Source organism: Aquarana catesbeiana, linkage group LG09 (genome assembly GCF_042186555.1).
Source record: "Aquarana catesbeiana isolate 2022-GZ linkage group LG09, ASM4218655v1, whole genome shotgun sequence".
Lineage (NCBI taxonomy): Eukaryota > Metazoa > Chordata > Amphibia > Anura > Ranidae > Aquarana > Aquarana catesbeiana.
In genome coordinates this window covers 160,413,451-160,435,878 of record NC_133332.1, presented here as the reverse complement: position 1 = coordinate 160,435,878, position 22,428 = coordinate 160,413,451, and the positions used below count along the sequence as shown (strand labels likewise).

The 22,428-nt window shown below is 53.7% G+C and overlaps 1 protein-coding gene across 2 annotated transcripts in view; it reads right to left on the bottom strand.

Annotated features, from left to right (window-relative positions):
* The window catches only part of SLC25A43 (solute carrier family 25 member 43), a 103,666-nt gene extending 90,210 nt beyond the window's left edge, over positions 1 to 13,456 (bottom strand). Inside the window, exon 1 of one of the 2 annotated variants that reach the window (XM_073599315.1) lies at positions 13,298 to 13,456. The gene's annotated coding sequence lies outside the window, so the exon portion shown is untranslated. The remainder of the gene's footprint in view (positions 1 to 13,297) is intronic. The other variant, XM_073599316.1, reaches the window with a different exon arrangement.
* Between the last annotated feature and the right edge of the window lie 8,972 nt (positions 13,457 to 22,428).

The following is a 22,428-nucleotide window of genomic DNA, read 5'->3' as shown; positions in this document are numbered from 1 at the left end:
TGTACACAGGGGACACACACACACGGCCACTCTCCTGTACACAGGGGACACACACACACGGCCACTCTCCTGTACACAGGGGACACACACACACACACGGCCACTCTCCTGTACACAGGGGACACACACACACACACGGCCACTCTCCTGTACACAGGGGACACACACACACACACACGGCCACTCTCCTGTACACAGGGGACACACAAACACACACGGCCACTCTCCTGTACACAGGGGACACACAAACACACACGGCCACTCTCCCGTACACAGGGGACACACACACACAGCCACTCTCCCGTACACAGGGGACACACACACAGCCACTCTCCCGTACACAGGGGACACACACACACGGCCACTCTCCTGTACACAGGGGACACACACAGCCACTCTTCTGTACACAGGGGACACACACACACGGCCACTCTCCTGTACACAGGGGGGACACACACACACGGCCACTCTCCTGTACACAGGGGGGACACACACACACAGCCACTCTCCTGTACACAGGGGACACACACACACACAGCCACTCTCCTGTACACAGGGGACACACACACACACAGCCACTCTCCTGTACACAGGGGACACACACACACACACACACACACACAGCCACTCTCCTGTACACAGGGGGGACACACACACACGGCCACTCTCCTGTACACAGGGGGGACACACACACACAGCCACTCTCCTGTACACAGGGGACACACACACACACAGCCACTCTCCTGTACACAGGGGACACACACACACACAGCCACTCTCCTGTACACAGGGGACACACACACACACACAGCCACTCTCCTGTACACAGGGGACACACACACACACAGCCACTCTCCTGCACACAGGGGACACAGCCACTCTCCTGCACACAGGGGACAGACACACACACACACACACTCACTCTCCTGTACACAGGGGACACACACACAGCCAGCCACTCTCCTGTACACAGGGGACACACACACACACAGCCACTCTCCTGTACACAGGGGACACACACACACACAGCCACTCTCCTGTACACAGGGGACACACACACAGCCACTCTCCTGCACACAGGGGACACACACACACACACAAAGCCACTCTCCTGTACACAGGGGACACACACACAGCCACTCTCCTGTACACAGGGGACACACACACACAGCCACTCTCCTGTACACAGGGGACACACACACACAGCCACTCTCCTGTACACAGGGGACACACACACACACACACACAGCCACTCTCCTGTACACAGGGGACACACACACACACAGCCACTCTCCTGTACACAGGGGACACACACACAGCCACTCTCCCGTACACAGGGGACACACACACAGCCACTCTCCTGTACACAGGGGACACACACAGCCACTCTCCCGTACACAGGGGACACACACACACAGCCACTCTCCCGTACACAGGGGACACACACACACACAGCCACTCTCCCGTACACAGGGGACACACACACAGCCACTCTCCCGTACACAGGGGACACACACACAGCCACTCTCCCGTACACAGGGGACACACAGCCACTCTTCTGTACACAGGGGACACACACACAGCCACTCTTCTGTGCACAGGGGACACACACAGCCACTCTTCTGTACACAGGGGACACACACAGCCACTCTTCTGTACACAGGGGACACACACACACAGCCACTCTTCTGTACACCAGACACACACACACAGCCACTCTTCTGTACACCAGACACACACACACAGCCACTCTTCTGTACACCAGACACACACACACAGCCACTCTCCTGTACACGGGGGGGGGGGGGGGGACACACACACACACACACACACACACAGCCACTCTCCTGTACACAGGGGACACACACACAGCCACTCTCCTGTACACAGGGGACACACACAGCCACTCTCCCGTACACAGGGGACACACACACACACAGCCACTCTCCCGTACACAGGGGACACACACAGCCACTCTCCCGTACACAGGGGACGCACACACAGCCACTCTCCCGTACATAGGGGACACACGGCCACTCTTCTGTACACAGGGGACACACACACAGCCACTCTCCTGTACACCGGACACACACACACACACACACACAGCTACACTCCTGTACACGGGAGGGGGGGGGGGGGGGGGAACACACACACAGCCACTCTCCTGTACACAGGGGAGACACACACACACAGCCACTCTCCTGTACACAGGGGAGACACACACACACAGCCACTCTCCTGTACACAGGGGAGACACACACACACACACACACACACACACACACACACACACACACTGCCACTCTCCTGTACACGGGGGAGACACACACAGCCACTCTCCTGGACACAGCCACTCTCCTGTACACAGGGGACACACACACACACAGCCACTCTCCTGTACACAGGGGACACACACACACACACAGCCACTCTCCTGTACACAGGGGACACACACACACACAGCCACTCTCCTGTACACAGGGGACACACACACACACACACAGCCACTCTCCTGTACACAGGGGACACACACACACACAGCCACTCTCCTGTACACAGGGGACACACACACACACACACAGCCACTCTCCTGTACACAGGGGACACACACACACACAGCCACTCTCCTGTACACAGGGGACACACACACACACAGCCACTCTCCTGTACACAGGGGACACACACACACACAGCCACTCTCCTGTACACAGGGGACACACACACACACAGCCACTCTCCTGTACACAGGGGACACACACACACACTCTCCTGTACACAGGGGACACACACACACACTCTCCTGTACACAGGGGACACACACACACACTCTCCTGTACACAGGGGACACACACACACACACACACACACAGCCACTCTCCTGTACACAGGGGACACACACACACAGCCACTCTCCTGTACACAGGGGACACACACGGCCGCTCTCCTGTACACAGGGGACACACACACGGCCACTCTCCTGTACACAGGGGACACACACACACACAGCCACTCTTCTGTGCACAGGGGACACACACACACACAGCCACTCTTCTGTGCACAGGGGACACACACACGGCCACTCTCCTGTACACAGGGGACACACACACACACGGCCACTCTCCAGTACACAGGACACACACACACGGCCACTCTCCAGTACACAGGGGACACACACACACACACGGCCACTCTCCTGTACACAGGGGAAACACACACACACGGCCACTCTCCTGTACACAGGGGACACACACACGGCCACTCTCCTGTACACAGGGGACACACACACGGTCACTCTCCTGTACACAGGGGACACACACGGCCACTCTCCTGTACACAGGGGACACACACGGCCACTCTCCTGTACACAGGGGACACACACGGCCACTCTCCTGTACACAGGGGACACACAGCCACTCTTCTGTACACAGGGGACACACACACACAGCCACTCTCCCGTACACAGGGGACACACACAGCCACTCTTCTGTACACAGGGTACACACACACAGCCACTCCTCTGTACACAGGGGACACACACACGCACAGCCACTCTTCTGTACACAGGGGACACACACACGCACAGCCACTCTTCTGTACACAGGGGACACACACACGCACAGCCACTCTTCTGTACACAGGGGACACACACACGCACAGCCACTCTTCTGTACACAGGGGACACACACACGCACAGCCACTCTTCTGTACACAGGGGACACACACACGCACAGCCACTCTTCTGTACACAGGGGACACACACACGCACAGCCACTCTTCTGTACACAGGGGACACACACACGCACAGCCACTCTTCTGTACACAGGGGACACACACACGCACAGCCACTCTTCTGTACACAGGGGACACACACACGCACAGCCACTCTCCTGTACACAGGGGACACACGGGGACACACACAGACACACACAGCCACTCTCCTGTACACAGGGGACACACACACACACACAGCCACTCTCCTGTACACAGGGGACACACACACACACAGCCACTCTCCTGTACACAGGGGACACACACACACACACACAGCCACTCTCCTGTACACAGGGGACACACACACACACACACACACACACACACACACACACACACACAGCCACTCTCCTGTACACAGGGGACACACACACACACAGCCACTCTCCTGTACACAGGGGACACACACACACACAGCCACTCTCCTGTACACAGGGGGCACACACACACAGCCACTCTCCTGTACACAGGGGGCACACACACACAGCCACTCTCCTGTACACCGGGACACACACAGCCACTCTCCTGTACACAGGGGGCACACACACACAGCCACTCTCCTGTACACAGGGGGCACACACACACAGCCACTCTCCTGTACACAGGGGGCACACACACACAGCCACTCTCCTGTACACAGGGGGCACACACACACAGCCACTCTCCTGTACACAGGGGGCACACACACACAGCCACTCTCCTGTACACAGGGGGCACACACACACAGCCACTCTCCTGTACACAGGGGGCACACACACAGCCACTCTCCCGTACACAGGGGACACACACACACACAGCCACTCTCCCGTACACAGGGGACACACACACACAGCCACTCTCCTGTACACCGGGACACACACACACAGCCACTCTCCTGTACACAGGGGGCACACACACACAGCCACTCTCCTGTACACAGGGGGCACACACACACAGCCACTCTCCTGTACACAGGGGGCACACACACACAGCCACTCTCCTGTACACCGGACACACACACACACAGCCACTCTCCTGTACACAGGGGACACACACACAGCCACTCTTCTGTGCACAGGGGAAACACACACAGCCACTCTTCTGTGCACAGGGGAAACACACACACCCACTCTTCTGTGCACAGGGGACACACAGCCACTCTTCTGTGCACAGGGGACACACAGCCACTCTTCTGTGCACAGGGGACACACAGCCACTCTTCTGTGCACAGGGGACACACAGCCACTCTTCTGTGCACAGGGGACACACAGCCACTCTTCTGTGCACAGGGGACACACAGCCACTCTTCTGTGCACAGGGGACACACAGCCACTCTTCTGTGCACAGGGGACACACAGCCACTCTTCTGTGCACAGGGGACACACACACAGCCACTCTTCTGTACACAGGGGACACACACACAGCCACTCTTCTGTACACAGGGGACACACACACAGCCACTCTTCTGTGCACAGGGGACACACACACACGCACAGCCACTCTCCTGTACACCGGGGACACACACACACAGCCACTCTCCTGTACACCGGGGACACACACACACAGCCACTCTCCTGTACACAGGGGGCACACACAGCCACTCTCCTGTACACCGGGGACACACACACACACACACAGCCACTCTCCTGTACACCGGGGACACACACACACACACAGCCACTCTCCTGTACACGGGGGGCACACACACACAGCCACTCTCCTGTACACAGGGGGCACACACAGCCATTCTCCTGTGCACAGGGGACACACACAGCCACTCTCCTGTGCACAGGGGACACACACACACACAGCCACTCTCCTGTACACAGGGGACACACACGGCCACTCTCCTGTACACAGGGGACACACACGGCCACTCTCCTGTACACAGGGGACACACACGGCCACTCTCCTGTACACAGGGGACACACACGGCCACTCTCCTGTACACGGGGGGGGGGGACACACACACACAGCCACTCTCCTGTACACAGGGGACACACATACACAGCCACTCTCCTGTACACCGGGGACACACACACACACACAGCCACTCTCCTGTACACCGGGGACACACACACACACACACACACAGCCACTCTCCTGTACACCGGGGACACACACACACACAGTCACTCTCCTGCACACCGGGGACACACAGCCACTCTCCTGCACACCGGGGACACACACACACACACACACACACACACGGCCACTCTCCTGTACACAGGGGACACACACACGGCCACTCTCCTGTACACAGGGGACACACACACGGCCACTCTCCTGTACACAGGGGACACACACGGCCACTCTCCTGTACACAGGGGACACACACACGGCCACTCTCCTGTACACAGGGGACACACACACGGCCACTCTCCTGTACACAGGGGACACACACACGGCCACTCTCCTGTACACAGGGGACACACACACGGCCACTCTCCTGTGCACAGGGGACACACACACGGCCACTCTCCTGTGCACAGGGTACACACACACGGCCACTCTTCTGTACACAGGGGACACACACACGCACAGCCACTCTTCTGTACACAGGGGACACACACACGCACAGCCACTCTTCTGTACACAGGGGACACACACACGCACAGCCACTCTTCTGTACACAGGGGACACACACACGCACAGCCACTCTTCTGTACACAGGGGACACACACACGCACAGCCACTCTTCTGTACACAGGGGACACACACACGCACAGCCACTCTTCTGTACACAGGGGACACACACACGCACAGCCACTCTTCTGTACACAGGGGACACACACACGCACAGCCACTCTTCTGTACACAGGGGACACACACACGCACAGCCACTCTTCTGTACACAGGGGACACACACACGCACAGCCACTCTTCTGTACACAGGGGACACACACACGCACAGCCACTCTTCTGTACACAGGGGACACACACACGCACAGCCACTCTTCTGTACACAGGGGACACACACACGCACAGCCACTCTTCTGTACACAGGGGACACACACACGCACAGCCACTCTTCTGTACACAGGGGACACACACACGCACAGCCACTCTTCTGTACACAGGGGACACACACACGCACAGCCACTCTTCTGTACACAGGGGACACACACACGCACAGCCACTCTTCTGTACACAGGGGACACACACACGCACAGCCACTCTTCTGTACACAGGGGACACACACACGCACAGCCACTCTCCTGTACACAGGGGACACACACAGACACAGCCACTCTCCTGTACACAGGGGACATACACACACACACACACACACACACACAGCCACTCTCCTGTACACAGGGGACACACACACACACAGCCACTCTCCTGTACACAGGGGACACACACACACAGCCACTCTCCTGTACACAGGGGACACACACACACACACACACACACACACACACAGCCACTCTCCTGTACACAGGGGACACACACAGCCACTCTCCTGTACACAGGGGGCACACACACACAGCCACTCTCCTGTACACAGGGGGCACACACACACAGCCACTCTCCTGTACACAGGGGGCACACACACACAGCCACTCTCCTGTACACAGGGGGCACACACACACAGCCACTCTCCTGTACACAGGGGGCACACACACACAGCCACTCTCCTGTACACAGGGGGCACACACACACAGCCACTCTCCTGTACACAGGGGGCACACACACACAGCCACTCTCCTGTACACAGGGGGCACACACACACACAGCCACTCTCCTGTACACAGGGGGCACACACACACACAGCCACTCTCCTGTACACAGGGGGCACACACACACAGCCACTCTCCTGTACACAGGGGGCACACACACACAGCCACTCTCCTGTACACAGGGGGCACACACACACAGCCACTCTCCTGTACACAGGGGGCACACACACACACACAGCCACTCTCCTGTACACAGGGGGCACACACACACACACAGCCACTCTCCTGTACACAGGGGGCACACACACACACACAGCCACTCTCCTGTACACAGGGGGCACACACACACAGCCACTCTCCTGTACACAGGGGGCACACACTGCCACTCTCCTGTACACCGGACACACACACACAGCCACTCTCCTGTACACAGGGGACACACACACACACAGCCACTCTCCTGTACACAGGGGACACACACACACACAGCCACTCTCCTGTACACAGGGGACACACACAGACACAGCCACTCTCCTGTACACAGGGGACACACACAGACACAGCCACTCTCCTGTACACAGGGGACACACACACACAGTCACTCTCCTGTACACAGGGGACACACACACACAGTCACTCTCCTGTACACAGGGGACACACACACACACAGCCACTCTCCTGTACACAGGGGACACACACACACACTCTCCTGTACACAGGGGACACACACACACACACACACACACAGCCACTCTCCTGTACACAGGGGACACACACACACAGCCACTCTCCTGTACACAGGGGACACACACACACACACACACAGCCACTCTCCAGTACACAGGGGACACACACACACACACACACACACACACACAGCCACTCTCCTGTACACAGGGGACACACACACACAGACACTCTCCTGTACACAGGGGACACACACAGCCACTCTCCTGTACACCGGGACACACACACACACAGCCACTCTCCTGTACACCGGGACACACACACACAGCCACTCTCCTGTACACCGGGGACACACACACACACAGCCACTCTCCTGTACACGGGGGACACACACGGCCACTCTCCTGTACACGGGGGACACACACGGCCACTCTCCTGTACACGGGGGACACACACGGCCACTCTCCTGTACACGGGGGACACACACGGCCACTCTCCTGTACACGGGGGACACACACGGCCACTCTCCTGTACACGGGGGGGGACACACACACACACACACACACACACACACACACAGCCACTCTCCTGTACACAGGGGACACACATACACAGCCACTCTCCTGTACAGCGGGGACACACACACACACAGCCACTCTCCTGTACACCGGGGACACACACACACACACACACACAGCCACTCTCCTGTACACGGGGGACACACACGGCCACTCTCCTGTACACGGGGGGGGGGGACACACACACACACACACACACACACACACACACACACACACAGCCACTCTCCTGTACACAGGGGACACACATACACAGCCACTCTCCTGTACACCGGGGACACACACACACACAGCCACTCTCCTGTACACCGGGGACACACACACACACACACAGCCACTCTCCTGTACACCGGGGACACACACAGCCACTCTCCTGCACACCGGGGACACACAGCCACTCTCCTGCACACCGGGGACACACAGCCACTCTCCTGCACACCGGGGACACACAGCCACTCTCCTGCACACCGGGGACACACACACACACACACACACAGCCACTCTCCTGCACACAGGGGACACACACACAGCCACACTCCTGCACACAGGGGACACACACACAGCCACACTCCTGCACACAGGGGACACACACACAGCCACACTCCTGCACACAGGGGACACACACACAGCCACTCTCCTGCACACAGGGGACACACACACAGCCACTCTCCTGTACACAGGGGACACACACACAGCCACTCTCCTGTACACAGGGGACACACACACAGCCACTCTCCTGTACACAGGGGACACACACACAGCCACTCTCCTGTACACAGGGGACACACACAGCCACTCTCCTGTACACAGGGGACACACACACACACAGCCACTCTCCTGTACACAGGGGACACACACACACACAGCCACTCTCCTGTACACAGGGGACACACACACACAGCCACTCTCCTGTACACAGGGGACACACACACACACACACAGCCACTCTCCTGTACACAGGGGGGACACACAGCCACTCTCCTGTACACAGGGGAGACACACACAGCCACTCTCCTGCACACAGAGACACACACACACAGCCACAGCCACTCTTCTGTACACAGGGGACACACACACAGCCACTCTTCTGTACACAGGGGACACACACACAGCCACTCTCCTGTACACAGGGGACACACACACACACACAGCCACTCTCCTGTACACAGGGGACACACACAGCCACTCTCCTGTACACTGGGACACACACACACACACACAGCCACTCTCCTGTACACTGGGACACACACACACAGCCACTCTCCTGTACATTGGGACACACACACACACACACACAGCCACTCTCCTGTACACAGGGGACGGACACACACACAGCCACTCTCCTGTACACTGGGACACACACAGCCACTCTCCTGTACACTGGGACACACACACACACACACAGCCACTCTCCTGTACATTGGGACACACACACACACACAGCCACTCTCCTGTACACAGGGGACGGACACACACACAGCCACTCTCCTGTACACAGGGGACGGACACACACACAGCCACTCTCCTGTACACAGGGGACGGACACACACACAGCCACTCTCCTGTACACAGGGGACGGACACACACACAGCCACTCTCCTGTACACAGGGGACGGACACACACACAGCCACTCTCCTGTACACAGGGGACGGACACACACACAGCCACTCTCCTGTACACAGGGGACGGACACACACACAGCCACTCTCCTGTACACAGGGGACGGACACACACACAGCCACTCTCCTGTACACAGGGGACGGACACACACACAGCCACTCTCCTGTACACAGGGGACGGACACACACACAGCCACTCTCCTGTACACAGGGGACGGACACACACACAGCCACTCTCCTGTACACAGGGGACGGACACACACACAGCCACTCTCCTGTACACAGGGGACGGACACACACACAGCCACTCTCCTGTACACAGGGGACGGACACACACACAGCCACTCTCCTGTACACAGGGGACGGACACACACACAGCCACTCTCCTGTACACAGGGGACGGACACACACACAGCCACTCTCCTGTACACAGGGGACGGACACACACACAGCCACTCTCCTGTACACAGGGGACGGACACACACACAGCCACTCTCCTGTACACAGGGGACGGACACACACACAGCCACTCTCCTGTACACAGGGGACGGACACACACACAGCCACTCTCCTGTACACAGGGGACGGACACACACACAGCCACTCTCCTGTACACAGGGGACGGACACACACACAGCCACTCTCCTGTACACAGGGGACGGACACACACACAGCCACTCTCCTGTACACAGGGGACGGACACACACACAGCCACTCTCCTGTACACAGGGGACGGACACACACACAGCCACTCTCCTGTACACAGGGGACGGACACACACACAGCCACTCTCCTGTACACAGGGGACACACACACACACAGCCACTCTCCTGTACACAGGGGACACACACACACACAGCCACTCTCCTGTACACAGGGGACACACACAGCCACTCTCCTGTACACAGGGGACACACACACACAGCCACTCTCCTGTACACAGGGGACACACACACACAGCCACTCTCCTGTACACAGGGGACACACACACACAGCCACTCTCCTGTACACAGGGGACACACACACACAGCCACTCTCCTGTACACAGGGGACACACACACACAGCCACTCTCCTGTACACAGGGGACACACACACACAGCCACTCTCCTGTACACAGGGGGGACACACAGCCACTCTCCTGTACACAGGGGACGGACACACACACAGCCACTCTCCTGTACACAGGGGACGGACACACACACAGCCACTCTCCTGTACACAGGGGACGGACACACACACAGCCACTCTCCTGTACACAGGGGACGGACACACACACAGCCACTCTCCTGTACACAGGGGACGGACACACACACAGCCACTCTCCTGTACACAGGGGACGGACACACACACAGCCACTCTCCTGTACACAGGGGACGGACACACACACACAGCCACTCTCCTGTACACAGGGGACGGACACACACACACAGCCACTCTCCTGTACACAGGGGACGGACACACACACACAGCCACTCTCCTGTACACAGGGGACGGACACACACACACAGCCACTCTCCTGTACACAGGGGACGGACACACACACAGCCACTCTCCTGTACACAGGGGACACACACACACAGCCACTCTCCTGTACACAGGGGACACACACACACAGCCACTCTCCTGTACACAGGGGACACACACACACAGCCACTCTCCTGTACACAGGGGACGGACACACACACAGCCACTCTCCTGTACACAGGGGGGACACACAGCCACTCTCCTGTACACAGGGGACGGACACACACACAGCCACTCTCCTGTACACAGGGGACGGACACACACACAGCCACTCTCCTGTACACAGGGGACGGACACACACACAGCCACTCTCCTGTACACAGGGGGCACACACACACACAGCCACTCTCCTGTACACAGGGGGCACACACACACACAGCCACTCTCCTGTACACAGGGGGCACACACACACAGCCACTCTCCTGTACACAGGGGACACACACACACAGCCACTCTCCTGTACACAGGGGACACACACACACAGCCACTCTCCTGTACACAGGGGACACACACACACAGCCACTCTCCTGTACACAGGGGACACACACACACAGCCACTCTCCTGTACACAGGGGACACACACACACAGCCACTCTCCTGTACACAGGGGACACACACACACAGCCACTCTCCTGTACACAGGGGACACACACACACAGCCACTCTCCTGCACACAGGGGAGACACACACAGCCACTGTCCTGCACACAGGGGAGACACACACAGCCACTGTCCTGCACACAGGGGAGACACACACAGCCACTCTCCTGTACACAGGGGACACACACACACAGCCACTCTCCTGTACACAGGGGACACACACACACAGCCACTCTCCTGTACACAGGGGACACACACACACAGCCACTCTCCTGTACACAGGGGACACACACACACAGCCACTCTCCTGTACACAGGGGACACACACACACAGCCACTCTCCTGTACACAGGGGACACACACACACACACACAGCCACTCTCCTGTACACAGGGGGGACACACAGCCACTCTCCTGTACACAGGGGACACACACACACACACACACAGCCACTCTCCTGTACACAGGGGACACACACACACACAGCCACTCTTCTGTACACAGGGGACACACAGCCACTCTCCTGTACACAGGGGACACACACACACACACACACACACACACAGCCACTCTCCTGTACACAGGGGGGACACACAGCCACTCTCCTGTACACAGGGGACACACACACACACACAGCCACTCTCCTGTACACAGGGGACACACACACACACAGCCACTCTCCTGTACACAGGGGACACACACACACACAGCCACTCTTCTGTACACAGGGGACACACAGCCACTCTCCTGTACACAGGGGACACACACACACACAGCCACTCTCCTGTACACAGGGGACACACACACACAGCCACTCTTCTGTACACAGGGGACACACACACAGCCACTTACCGACACAAAAGCTCACCCCCGGTCACACACTTCTATATTAAATCTCACTGAGGCATCCTGATTGGTATTTGGCAGCTCAGCGTTTCCCTTCTCATCATTGGACGGTATGCTGGCAGGCCCCGCCCCCCATGTTGTATAACAGCGGACACATGGCGGACGAATAGGAAGGATACATGGTGTGGGGGCGGCAACTACTCTACTATTGGACATTGGTTTTGCAGACATTGCCCGCTATTGGTTATTAACAGGTGTCATTGAAGTGGAGGGAGTGACGTGTGGTCACATGACCGGGCTGTCCTACAATGGAGAAGCGATATTGCTGAGGGTGTGTGGTGGGTGTTGCGGGTCATGGAATGGCTACAACAAATCAAGGGTCATGGAATGATAGAGAGCGGTGTGATTGTACAGTCCGCCCCCCATCCTCTGTGTGTGAGGGGATTGCCTGTTTAGGAATACTTCCCACGGGGTACTTAATAGGCGAGTTGGATGCGGTGTGCTGATGATTGGAAATAATCATGGAATGAGATTATGAGGAGTGATATTTTTTCACTTTTTGCAGACAGATTATGGGAACGTCCATTATTTATCTGTGTCACATTCACATATTATCAGTACAAGTGTTGTTTACCTTTTTTACTTGCTTAAACATCCTACCTAGATTTCCTTTCTATGTAATGTTAGGGGAAGTAGAGCTAAAGGCACAACTCTTTCATTTGGATAGAGTAATGGAGGGCTATAACCCTTCACTTTTGTTTATTTATTTTTCTTGCAATCTGTGTCCCATTGGGGAGATTTCCCTTCACTTCCTGTTCTGCAAATTAAGGGAATCCCTTGGGGCCCCCCAGGTCACCAAAACTAGTGTCCCCATTGGAAGATTTCCCCTCTATTACCATAGTTGCCAACATTGAAAAAAAATTTTTAGGGACACTTTTTTGGCTGTAGGCGGGGGTCTTGTTTTAATTAGGGGGCGGGGCATGCATTTGTGGGCGTGACAAAGGGCCAGAGTAAAAATGCAGCGCGCTGTGGCGAAAAATGGGCATGGTTTACGGTAAATAGTGGGCGTGTCTTAAATTGGCGTGGCTCAAAGGGGGTGTGGTTAGAGTCTGAGATGAATGAGGAATGGAGAGGGAAAGGGGGGGAGAGAGATGGAGGGACAGCAGCCCCAGATCCTACACAACAATGGAAATATGTGTATTCTAGAAAGTTTAACAATCAGCAGATAAAGATACTCCAAACACCTGGTGTTAGCACTTCCATCATCCCGGCACCAAGGTTGTTATGGTGTCAGGATGATTAAAGTGCATTATTTCTATTATTACATTGATTTCATTTTATATTACATTCAACTCACCATAATGCAGAATCAGTGGGATCCCTGAGCGTGTCACCTGCCACCAGCCGTCCATCCTTGCATCAGGTGCTCCCAGCAGAATCCGTCCTTGCATCAGGTGCCCCCAGCGGAGCCCCCCTTACATCAGATGTCCCCAGCGGAACCCCCCCTCACACCAGGTGTCCCCAGCGGAGCCCCCCCTCACACCAGGAGTCCCCAGCAGAGCCCCCCTCACATCAGGTGTCCCCAGTGTAGCCCCCCCTCACATCAGGTGTCCCCAGTGTAGCCCCCCCTCACATCAGGTGTCCCCAGTGCAGCCCCCATCACATCAGGTGTCCCCAGTGCAGCCCCCCTCACATCAGGTGTCCCCAGTGCAGCCCCCCCTCACATCAGGTGGAGCCCCCCTTACATCAGATTCCCCCAGCGGTGCGCCCCCCCCCCCACCTCAGGTGTCCTAGTAGTGTAGTAGACAGTGTATACTGTCTCCCTCCGCCGGCCGCATGGCTAGAACCCCGCCCCTTTCCATAACAGACTGGCAGCGGGGCGGGGGGTAGGCGAGGCGGAGGGTGGACGGCGACGCAGGAGCTCCGTCTAGCCCCCCCAGCCGTCTTCCTGGTCTTCTGAAAAATGGCGGCTGGCAGAGACAATGTCTCTGCCGGCCGCGGACCTCTAGCGGCAGGCGGCAGCGAAAATCCGTGAAGAACCGGATTTCTCTGGACGTTTACTGGGAAACAACAAAATCGGGAATGGAGTCTAAATCCCGGGAATGTCTCGGGAAATCCGGGACAGTTGGCAACTATGTATTACTTTTCTCCAATTCTGGATTTTCTTTTACCTTCAATGATCATGGTAAACAGGAGAGGATAGAGAGAGATGGGGACGGAGACAGCAGCGCCGTAACTAGGGTTGGTGTCACCTGGTGCAGTAAAACATGGCGTCACCAACCCCCACATCCCGGGTCACTGAGCAGGCCCCCAAGCCCGCCACAGTGCTCTGTCCTGCCACTGCAGAGTGATAGCAGAAGCGGGACAGAGCAGTAAACACCGGGCAGCCTAGTGCATCGGGCTCTCTCCTGTCTAGCCTGCCAGTGCTCTACTGTGCAGACTAGCTTCTGGTCAGCAGTGCGTGGTCATGATGCACACCCCAAACCAGCTCCTGTAAATGATGCGGTTGGTGCCGGCGTGTCATTCCCTCTCACAAATGGGGATGACACCATTGCAGTCGGATATCACTTCCTATGTAATGGTGTCACCCAGGCCTGGACAGGGACAAAAAATAGGGGGGCTGGGCAGTTTAGACTGAGCAGCCCAGTGTAATCTACCAAGTCTAAATCCACCGCACTGTAATTCCCCCCCCCCCCCCAGTGTACTTTCTCAGTTTTTAATCCCATGTAGTGTAACCCCACCATTGTATTCCCCCACAGTGTAAATCCTCTCAGTCTAATGCCCTGTACACATGGCCGGATTTTACGATGGAAAATGTGTGATTTGTTGTCGGAAATTCCGACCATGTGTAGGCTCCATCACACATTTTCCATAGGAATTTCCGACACACAAAGTTTGAGATCTTGCTATAAAATTTTCTGACAACAAAATCCGTTGTGGGAAATTCCGATCGTGTGTACACAAATCCGACACACAAAGTGCCACGCATGCTCAGAATAAATTAAGAGACGAAAGCTATTGGCTACTGCCCCATTCATAGTCCCGACGTACGTTTTTTACGTCATATCGTTCAGAACGATCAGATTTTCCGACAACTTTGTTTGACCGTGTGTATGCAAGACAAGTTTGAGCCAACATCCGTCGGAAAAAATCCATGGATTTTGTTGTCGGAATGTCCGATCAATGTCCGATCGTGTGTACGGGGCATAACAGTGTAATTCCCCCCCCCCCCCCCAGTGTACTCTCTCAAGTGAATCCCCTGTAGTGTAACCCCACCATTGTACCCTTCCCTCCCCAGTGTACATCCTCCCAGTGTAAATCCCTCCTCGTGTAATCCTCCCAGTTTAACAGTGTAAATCCCTCCCCAGTGTAAATCCCCCCCCGTGCAATCCTCCCAGTCTAAATCTGCCCAGTTTAGCAGTATACCCCCCCCCCCCCCCCCGTGTACATCCTCCCAGTGTAAATTGCTCCTGATGTAATCCAGTTTTACAGTGTAATCCCCCCCCCCCCCGTGTACTCTCATAGTGTTACCCCACCATTGTACCCCCTCCAAGTGTAAATCCTCCCATTTTTAACAGTTAAAATCCCCCCCCCCCCCCCGAGTACTCTCCGAGTTGAATCCCATGTATTCCCCCCCCAGTGTAAACCTCCCCCATGTAATCCTCCCAGTTTGACAGTGTACTCTCCCAGTTTAACCCCCTGTAGTGTAACCCTACCATTGTACCCCCTCCCCAGTGTACATCCTCCCAGTGTAAATCCTCCTAGTTTACCAGTTAAATCCACTCCCTTCAGTGTACTCTCCCAGCTTAATCCCCCATAGTGTAACCCCACCATGCTACTCTCCTGTGTAATCCCCCTCAGTGTAAACTCCCCCAGCATAATCCCCCCCTTGTACCCCCCCAGTGTAAATTCCTGCAGTGTAATCCCCGAAGTGTAAATTCCAACTTCACAGTGTAACCTGCCCAGTGTGACTATGCTCAGTTTAAATCTCCCCTTCCTACATTTACAGACCTCAGATCAGCATGGCTCTGTGCACACAGATGTCCCCCCTCCTCCTCCTGTTGTGGATGTACTGTCAGTGTGGAGGAGGAGCTTAGGCTCTGTCGGCTCTGAGGTGTGTTAATTGTGATAGGCAGCTGGCACCTCTGTCCCAAATGTGGTGCTGGTTCCCGTAGAACATGCGGGCACTGGGCTCCAGGACTCCAAAGCTGTCTGCCTCACAATTCTATCTCCCCCCCACACACATCGCGGGCAGCTAAGGAGATACAGCAAAATAAAAGTTTTACCTTTGGTTATACTTTAAAGCTGAATTTTAGCCATAAAAAAATCTATATCTGTAGTGATCTATCTGAGGGGTCTCCAAACTTTCTAAACAAAGGGCCGGTATACCAGGGCCAATTGGAGTAGAAAATGTCCCAGTATCAGCGGGATTAAACAAAGTCCCATCTTTGGTATTAGGGGAACTACTGGTGCCCTATTGTTGGTGTCAGTGGGAAAAATAGTGCCCCATCATTGGTGTCAGTGGGAGGAATAGTGCCCCATCATTGGTGTCAGTGGGAGGAATAGTGCCCCATCATTGGTGTCAGTGGGAGGAATAGTGCCCCATCATTGGTGTCAGTGGGAGGAATAGTGCCCCATCATTGGTGTCAGTGGGAGGAATAGTGCTCCATCATTGGTGTCAGTCGGACTTCACCTCTGTCAGAATACACTGATCAGCACACCGATTGGCTGCATGTGCTGATCAAACTCAAATTTTCCAACAGTCCTGTTCAAGAGAAGACCACTAGGTCAGCTCCTCTTAAATGGGAACAGCCATAGATGGACCGAAATTCAGCTGGCCCCTGCTGAACCGACCAAATTTCGATCCATCAGGCTGGGTTTATACCTATGCGAATTGGATGCGGAGAAAATTCGCATAGCAGGAGATTATGACCGGCTCTCTATGGCGCTGGTTCACATGTCTTCAGGGTGGCTGCGGAGCGCACTGCATAGAAATGCTGTGTGTCTTTGCCTCCATTTCAGGGCTGAATTCAGGCAAAGGTTCTGCCCTGATTCGTCCCTGAAACAGAGAGCAGGGACGGACAGCATTGCTGTGCGATCCACGGCCGGTTTAGGTGTGAACCGAGCCTAATGGCCAGTTTTAGTGTGAACAAATTCTAACTCTCAGTGCCAGACACTGTGCTGACTGCATTGTACTGGAGTGAGTGCCAGTCAGGCCTCATGCACACTGGGTGTTTTTGAAGCTACTTCTAGGGGCACTAGGTGTTTTCTTTTTTTTTCCTGCCTCTAAACTCCCCTGCATGTTATACTATGGGGGTTATTTACTAAAGGCAAATCCACTTTGCTCTACAAGTGCACTAAAAGTGTAGATCCGAGGGGGACATGCAAGGAAAATAAAAAACAGCATTTTAGCTTGCGCATGATTGGATGATAAAATCAGCAGAGCTTCCCCTCATTTCAGATCTACCCCTCAGATTTACAGTGACTGCACTTTCAAGTGCGCTTGTAGTACAAAGTGGATTTGCCTTTTGTAAATAACCCTCTATGTGTCCATGCACAATGGGAGGTTGATTTACTAAAGGCAAATATATTGTGCACTGCAAGTGCACATGCTCTAGATCTGAGGGGAAGCTCCGCTGATTTCTGTCATCCAATCATGTGCAAGCAAAAATGCTGTTTTTATCTTCCTTCATTGTGACTGAGTATTCTTTTGCAAAGTGAAGCTTTACTTCAATAACTAAGCTCTGGAGTAACTGTACTTGTGGTGCACATTATATTTGCCTTTAGTAAATAAACCCTATAGGTTTCTGGCAGCGTTTTTTCAGGCAGGAGAGTTTAGTCGCAGGAAAAAAAGAAAATCCCACTGCCAGTGCATCTTGTAGCAGCAGTGTTTTGGCAGAAAAAACGATTGAAGCTGCTAAACACTAGGCACTCTTAGCGCTTGAGCGTTAATTTAATTCAATAATTTATTCTGGCCAATGAATTTAAGTAATGACCAAACACCTGATGTGAGTAAACGTAGTATACACTATCACAAGTGTCAAGCGATTTGTAATTTTTTTTTTGGCCAAAACCCTGCTGCCAGGCGGAGGTTTCTAGGGAAATTAAAGTGGTATAAAATCTTGTGTGTTTTTTTTTTAATCACAAACAAGCACTCTCCATTGGTTTGAATCTTACCTATCTCAGTGGACCTTCAGTGTCACTAATGCCGCGTACACACGGGCAGACTTTTCGACAGGCTAGGTCTAGTGGACTTTTCGACTGACTTTCCGAACGAACGGACTTGCCTATACACGATCAACCAAAGTCCGACGGATTCGTACGCGATGATGTACGACCGGACTAAAACAAGGAAGTTCATAGCCAGTAGCCAATAGCTGCCCTAGCGTCGGTTTTGTCCGTCGGACTAGCATACAGACGAGCAGACTTTTCGACCGGACTCGAGTCCGTCGGAAAGATTTGAAACATGTTTCATTTCTAGGTCCATCAAACTTTTGGGAAAAAAAGTCTGCTGGAGCCCACACACGATCGAATTATCCGACAGACTCCGGTCCACCTGACCATAGTCTGCCGTAAAGTCCGGTCGTGTGTACGCGGTTCTGTCCTTGGACCTCTACCATTCTCTATCTACACGTCCTCCATGGGTCAGCTGATAGCCTCCCATGGCTTTCACTACCATTTATATGCTGATGACACCCAAATCTATCTCTCTGGCCCTCAGCTCACCCCATCAGTCTTCTCACACATCACTGATCTACTAACAGACATATCAGCCTGGATGTCAAACCACTTCTTCAAACTGAATCTATCTAAAACTGAGCTCTTAATATTTCCTCCCCCACGTGCCCCTTCTCCTGACTTCTCTGTTAAGATCAATGGCACATCTATCAGTCTGTCCCCATGTGCCAGGGTGCTAGGGGTAACCTTAGACTCTGAACTGTCCTTTCAGGCCCACATACAATCCCTGTCCAAATCATGCCATCATAGCCTCCGCAACATTTCCAGAATATGTCCCTTTTTAACTAATGACACCACCAAGCTTCTAATTCACTCCCCGGTCATCTCTCGCCTCGATTACTGCAACTCCCTCCTCATTGTATTACCTTTACATAGACTATCCCCCTTCAGTCCATAATGAATGCCACTGCAAGATTCATCCACCTTACCAACCATTCAGTGTCCTCCACTGGCTTCCACTCACCCAACGAATAAAATTCAAAGTACTAACAATAATTTACAAAGCCATCCATAATTCTGCTGCCAGCTACATCACTATCCTATTCCCAAAATACCAACCAAGCCGCTCTCTACGGGCATCCCAAGACCTCCTGCTCTCTAGCTCCCTCCCATGCTCGCCTCCAGGATTTCTCCAAAGCTTCTTCCATCCTTTGGAACTCCCTACCCCAATCTGTCCGACTGTCCCCTAATCTATCCATCTTTAGGGGATCCCTGAAAACCCTTCTCTTCAAAGAAGCCTATCCTGCTTCTAACTAACAGTTTTACTTCCTCCATCAGCTCATCCCCCACAGCTATTACCCTTTGTATCAATTGACCCTTCCTTTTTAGATTGTAAGCTCTAAGGAGTAGGGCCCTCTGATTCCTCTTGTACCAAATTGTAATGTAACTGTAATGTCTGCCCTCATGTTGTAAAGCGCTGCGCAGACTGTTGACACTATATAAAACCTGTATAATAATAATAGTAATAAAAAATGTTATACTTACCTGCTCTGTGCAATGGTTTTGCACAGAGCAGCTCCAATCTGCTTCTTTTTTCGGGTCCCTTGCTGCCACTCCTGGCTCCTCCCCCTCAAGCAGTACCCACAGAGAAAGCTGTTTGCCCTGGGGGCATCGCTGCATGATCACTCTCGAGCTGCTCCTCTATGTGTTCATAAGACACAGGGAGCTGTGGCTTGGCCCCGCCATACCAACCCCCCCCCCCCCCTCCGCTCTCTCCTCATGGGCTCCTGCTGCTGTCTTAGCCAATGAGGGAGGAGAGTCCCAGGACAGCCAGGGCTATTGTGAACGTCGCTGGATTGGAGGGAGCTTTTAAAAGAGAAAATGTCAGTGTACATGAGGCCTCAGAGTTGTACAGAATGCTGCAACCAAGACACAAGGTAGTCTAGATTTACACACATGTAGGTCCTGGAAAGCTTGTCAATCACAAACATTCCGCAACCACGGGCAAAATGTGCTGCTCTTGAGCAGATGCACAGGGGGGCTATTCATTTTTAATCCTTAATCGCAACCCCAAACATCTGAAAATGCAGCATGTTTTCAAGTGCATGGAACTGCATGTTGCCATAGTACCATGAGGTTCTGTGCGGTTGCCCTGCAGGTGTGTTTTAGAAAAAAGGTTGGGGACTTTTTTTCCTGTGTTTTCTGCAGGGAAAATGATTGGGCTTCACATATTTTGGGCAAAATATATGAACCTAGGCTTAAGCCTCATACACCTAAGAATATCAGAAGAATGGTCGACTTTTTTTTTTTAATTTTTGTTTTGTTTTTTGCATGCTAGTTTTATATCGAAAATCAATAGGTTACTAAAGTTCTGAAAATTCTCATATGACAGAATACAGCTTCAGAAGAGATGTAATGTATTGTATTTGTAATGAAATGTATTCTTTTATTTCCCAGCATGCGTGGTCTTGGTTTTCCGATTATATTTTTTATTTCATTTTACGGTCAAAAATCCTGTACTGATTATTTGAAAATCGTATGTTCTGTTATTGTACGAGAAAAAAATGTTGTGCTTGTCTCTTCGGATGTTTTCGCAGCTGTTTACTAACAAATAGATTATCAGACGATTGCTCCGAAAGCAGTATTTTTCGCCCGATTTTCTCATCGTGTGTTTATTTTTACTGTGTCAGAAAAAGGTTTTGGCCAAAGTTCAGTTTTTTGACTATTTTTGACCTGTTGTGTCAAAAACTCTTCTTCAGTATCCTCATTGTTACATTTTTTTCACAAAAAGAAAACAAACAAAACAAAAGTAAAATAAAAATTTGAAAGCCACAATTAATTATCAAAAGCACAAAACAAAAAAAGCTAAATTATATAAAATAAACTACTTTAAAAACACCAGAAAAAACAAATGCTTTGAAAAAATAAATATAAATATACGCGCCTAAACATGCCATAAG